Source organism: Copadichromis virginalis, linkage group LG11 (assembly GCF_057382275.1).
Source record: "Copadichromis virginalis isolate Kocher_CV1m ecotype Utaka linkage group LG11, C_Virginalis_male_GT1.1, whole genome shotgun sequence".
Classification (NCBI taxonomy): Eukaryota; Metazoa; Chordata; class Actinopteri; order Cichliformes; family Cichlidae; genus Copadichromis; species Copadichromis virginalis.
In genome coordinates, this window is record NC_140628.1 from 3,789,561 (window position 1) to 3,795,376 (window position 5,816).

At 46.2% G+C, this 5,816-nt stretch overlaps 1 long non-coding RNA gene across 1 annotated transcript; it reads right to left on the reverse strand.

The window, feature by feature from the left end:
• Window positions 1-797: 797 nt before the first annotated feature.
• On the reverse strand, window positions 798-5,051 carry LOC146697924 (uncharacterized). Its single transcript, XR_014922941.1, has 2 exons — window positions 4,671-5,051; window positions 798-1,677 (listed from the first exon to the last, which is right to left on the reverse strand). It is a non-coding gene; the product is annotated as an uncharacterized LOC146697924 (long non-coding RNA).
• Between the last annotated feature and the right edge of the window lie 765 nt (window positions 5,052-5,816).

Consider the following 5,816-nt stretch of genomic DNA (forward strand, 5'->3'; position numbering starts at 1 on the left):
TTTCTTGTCCTGGTGGACTCATTCTCTACATGTTTATCCAACAAACCACATTCCTGCCAACCCAGATCATTTAATCCTCTAAGCCACATTCAATTTAAAAAACAAACAAACAATACAAACGTATCAAATTTCTCCCAGGGGCAGTAAGGTCCAAAGCAGTGTTATGATTTAAGTCAAAGCAGTTTGTTACTGGGAACAAGGGAGAGTCCGTGGGAAACTTTGATTTGATTTTCAAGCTGCTTTTCCCCCCAGTTTCTGACTCCAGTAGAGCTTATCCAGAGGTCTTAGTTTTTGAACGCGACTCCTGATGTACAATAAGAGGTAAACTCGAACCACAGGGACGCCTGCAGAATAATAGCTAAGTATGATACTAAAGAGCGTGGGTGAGCGTCTGGTGGCTGGGCCTTAGTCCATGGGGCCCGACTGGGCACAGTCCAAAAAAGGGACATTGGCCCATCCTCCTGCAGGCCCACCACCCGCAGGAGGCGCCGTAGGGGTCGGGTGCAATGTGTGCCTGGTGGCGGCCAGGAGCAGAGGTCATGGGGGACTGATCCCCAGCTACCAAGTGTGACCAGGAGATATTTTATTTTGTATTCTTATGATCACAGTTATAATTAGAAATATCAATCATTAATCATTTACCATTGTGGAATCTGATGACAGTATAATCTTTGTTTTATATCTATGGTAATCTGAGTAAAGATTAATGTATGCAGGTTATCATCATTGTAATCAAGTCTCAAATGGTATTCACAGCATTGTATTCACCGTCCATAACTGGAGGGTCCAGCAGGACCTTGTTCTAATTCATTTGCAGGCCTACATCAGAACATGCACATAGAGAGTTATGTAAACACGCACGTTCACCCTTATTTACACAGGGAGGTCATGTCAGGACATTCTCTAGTTGGACACACAGGCTCACAGAACTGCACAACATGACATGTCACACACTTGTTTTTCTCTAAAGTATCATCTGATGTTTGTATAAGGAGAACTTTGGACTATGGGGGGACTGTTATCATTTCCAGTAAGGTCTAACTGTGTGATGTCATCATGGGTTATATAAGGATGGGGAACGGTCCACTCTTTGGAGATCTGTGGCTGTACGCTTGTCTTCCCATGCTTCTGTCTTAGAAGTGTGTAATAAAGATCACTATTCTGACATCTACTGAGACCATGCAGTCGTTTGTCTTCTCCTCAAAACTCGAATCATGACACAAGACTAGCAGTCACAGGAGACCCCGGGGCAGACCCAGGACACTCTGGAGAGATTATATCTCTCGGCTGGCCTGGGAACGCCGTGGTGTTCCCCCGGATAAGCTGGAGGAGGTGGCTGAGGAGAGGGAGGTCTGGGCTTCTCTGCTTAGGCTGCTGCCCCTGCAACCCGGCCCCGGATAACCGTAATATGATGGATGGATGGGTGTATTCGTCACCTAGAGATTTCTGAGGACACCGCCTGTGAACAACACTAGTCTTGTACTGGTTAATGTACTCCAGTTACAGGTTATCTTCAGAGAAATAAATGAAAGGGGAAACACAGCAGTACATTTTGTTCAAATGACACAATTTTGCACTTTACATTTAGGTCATATTTGCTAACCTGCCAGCAGCCTCGTTGTAGTTTCAGGACTTTGCAGTGAAACTAACGGACACTCAACAGCAGAGGTACAGCACCTGTACACAGACAGGGTCAAATTAATCCTCAGGGGTCCTTCTTGGACACACACACACACACACACACACGCGCGCGCGCGCGCGCACACACACACACACACACACACACACACACACACACACACACACACACACACACACAGGTTTTCATCTTATTTGTGAAACTTCTTTGAAGAGAAAGGCATCCACAGAGAACCTGAGCACACTGTGCCCACCTGACAGGAACTGGGAGCGTCTGCCTTCTGTTCTGCTGTCGATGTGGAGAACCAACTACAGTAAGAAATGTGTATGACAGTTCCTGCAAGCAACACACCCACCCGTAGTCTCTAATGTCCACTCTAGGCATGGGGTTTGGATCTTTTGAGCTTGTAACATAGCACAAGTCCACATAAAGCCTTTCCCCAGCCATAAGAACTTCCACCTGGACCAAAAAATACACAAAATACCTGAGAAGATAGAGTGCCCTGAAGAAAGGGGCCCTTACTGGGCTGTTCAGATGAAAACCTTGGATCACCCCTTTGTGCATGAGTAAAAAAAGAAAGAAAAAACTTTGTAGGATTGTGCATTACAACAGTGTGAATTCATTGCAGTGCTTCTGTAAAATGCAATTTCTAACAACATTTTATATGATTTGCCAAATGACTTTTTTAAATAAGTACTAAATTGGTTCATTTAATTTTAAAATCACTCTTTCAAAGTCTGCTTTGTAGATGTGAGGAAGCAGTTTAAGAGTCTGAATGCTCGAAAAGCTCCCGGCCCAGACGGTGTGTCTCCTGCCACCCTCAGACACTGTGCAAACGAGCTGGCCCCAGTGTTTTCTGGCATTTTCAACTCCTCACTGCAGGCATGTCATGTGCCTGCCTGCTTCAAGTCCTCCACCATAATCCCTGTCCCCAAGAAACCTAGGATCACTGGACTAAATGACTACAGACCCGTGGCTCTGACATCTGTGGTCATGAAGTCATTTGAGCGCCTAGTTCTCTCCCATCTCAAGACCCTCACGGCCCCCCTCCTGGACCCCCTGCAGTTTGCATACAGAGCCAACAGGTCTGTAGACGACGCCATCAACATGGCCCTACACTTCATCCTGCAGCATCTGGACTCCCCAGGAACCTACGCCAGGATCCTGTTTGTGGACTTCAGCTCTGCCTTCAACACCATCCTTCCAGACCATCTCCGAGGCAAGCTTTCCCAGATGAATGTGCCTGATCCCATCTGCCGGTGGATCACTGACTTCCTGACGGACAGGAAGCAGCATGTGAGGCTGGGAAAGAATGTCTCGGACTCTCGGACCATCAGCACCAGCTCCCCTCAGGGCTGTGTTCTTTCTCCTCTGCTCTTCTCCCTGTACACCAACTGCTGCACCTCCACCCACCAGTCTGTCAAGCTAATCAAGTTTGCAGATGACACCACCGTCATTGGGCTCATCTCTGACGGGGATGAGTCTGCCTACAGGAGGGAGGTTGAACGTTTGGTGTCCTGGTGCAGCCACAACAACCTGGTGCTGAATGCCCAGAAGACAGTGGAGATTATTGTGGACTTCAGGAAGCACACAGCCCCACTCCCCCCCATCATCCTGACTGACACCCCCATCACCTCTGTGGACTCATTCCGCTTCCTGGGTACCACCATCACCCAGGACCTGAAGTGGGAGCCCACCATCACCTCCGTCATCAAGAAAGCCCAGCAGAGGATGTACTTCCTGAGGCAGCTGAAGAAATTCAACCTGCCAACACGGACGATGATGCAGTTCTACACTGCAATCATCGAGTCCATCCTCACCTCCTCCATCACCGTGTGGTACGCTGGAGCCACTATCAGGGACAAACAGAGACTGCAGCGTGTTGTGCGCTCTGCTGAGAAGGTGATTGGCTGCAGACTCCCATCTTTGCAGGACCTGTACACCTCCAGGACACTGAGGCGTGCAGCTCGGATCTCAGCTGACCCTTCTCACCCTGGACACAGTCTGTTTGACCTGCTCCCCTCAGGCAGGAGGCTCCGGTCCATTCGCACCAGAACCTCTCGCCACAAGAACAGTTTCTTCCCCTCTGCTGTTGGACACATGAACAATAAACGTATGACTGTTCCCACCACTAACACATGACCCTACGCTGTGTCACTGCATCATTCCATGTTTGGCACTGATCACCACCTGCACTCATGTATATATCATGTATATATCATGTATATATCTATCTACTTAGCACTTTTAATTCTTATTTTTATGTTTATTTAAGCGTTATCTGACGGTATGTTTGCACTAAGTACTGCAGCAATTTCCTAATGTTGTAAACCTGCTCAACATTTGCCAATAAAACCCTTTCTGATTTTTTTTCTCTCCCTTAGAGGTAGGGTGAGAAGTTCAGCCATCCGAGAGGGGCTCAGAGTAGAGCCGCTGCTCCTGCGCATAAAAGGAGCCAGCTGAGATGGTTCGGGCATCTGAAAAGGATGCCCCCTGGGCGCCTCCTGGGTGAGGTTTTCCTGGCATGTCCCACCGGGAGGAGGCCTTGAGGCAGACCCAGGACACGCTGGAGAGATTATATCTCTCGGCTGGCCTGGGAACGCCTTGGTGTTCCCCCGGATAAGCTGGAGGAGGTGGCTGAGGAGAGGGAGGTCTGGGCCTCTTTGCTGCTGCCCACGCGACCCGGCCCCGGATAAGTGGAAGAAAATGGATGGATGGATGATTACTATTATTATTACTGCTACTAATACTATCTATTTCACCTTTCGATTTTTCTAACTGTAACATCTGCTCTTACCAGCAGCACTTTATACATAGAGTAAATTAATCCTGAGCATGACTGAATTCAGATTATTGGTGCTGCCCTCCACAACAGATCCAGTTTCTCATGTTGCCTTCAAATAAATATGCAATCCTTCTGCATTAAATTACTTGTAAAAATGCCTCTGAGTTCATCAGGCTAACATTTAGCAGCTGTATGATATGAAAATAACAAAAGAAGTGTTTTATAGCTGGAAAACATTTCACTTACCAGAGCTGGACACTTGGTGGGTGCACAGAAACGTAAGTGAGGAGGAAACCAGAAGAATAAAATGAAAAAACATTGTCCCAGCTAGATTTCTGGAAATCAAATGTGTTGAAGAAAATTATGAAACATGAAGTCCAAAGGTGCCTTGAAAGGGAATGGGCTCTGAGTTTCCTGCTTTGCTTTTCTGTTGCAGAGAACAATGCTGGCAGTGAAGGCTGTTTTTGTTTTCCAGCACTGCATCCGCTCGTTTCGTTATAGCAGCCATGCCTTCAGTGAAAGCGAGTGTCGTAAAATCACCAAACAGGAAGCCCGACAGAGGCCGGTCAGGTCTGCTTCCTGGGAAGGTTCCCATGTATCCCTCTGCAGAATACTTTTTCAACTGCCCTTACATAATGTGAGTAAGTATGGAGCGTTACACTTTTTTAACAGGGCTTTAGAGAAAACGTAAGAACAGCAGTTTTGTGAGTCAGCCCTCGACTGGTTATAGTCTGTTCAGATGCTGACACGACAAGGATAGAAAGACCCTCACATAATAATAATAATAATAATAATTTCTATTTATAAAGCGCCTTTCAAGACACCCAAGGACACTTTACAATAGGATAAAACACGTAATGAAAAAATGACAAAATGAAGAACAATAACACAAAAACACAAGATAAAATTTACAAACAGTGGGTTCACAGTAAATATGCAGATTTGCAGACATTTCACTTTTATCTCTTCTTTTAAGCTTCATTAAAATCCATTTTTTCTTTCTGACATACAAAGCATTTATGAAAGTAATCTGACTGTTAAAAAAGTAAATCTTAAAATGAGACATACACAGCAGGCGCTCAGCTGGATGTGTAGAGACAGAGCCGTTCTGCAAACTCTGACTAGAGAGTCCGTTTGGGAGATGAATCCTGAACCACTTTGACTCAGGTCTGCTGACACAAAAGATCAGAATAATGAAGATTTCTGGTCATTTCCAAGGTTCACCTGAATCGATCAGACTGAGCACCCTTCACTGGCACGAGAAGCTATAGGTCCTGTTATCTTGGACACCATAAACACCACCTCGCTCTCTGTCCAGTATTCACATTTAACACCAGCAGAGCTTTTCACACAGCATGCAACTGAAGAAGATGTTTTTGGAAAAAGCAGTTT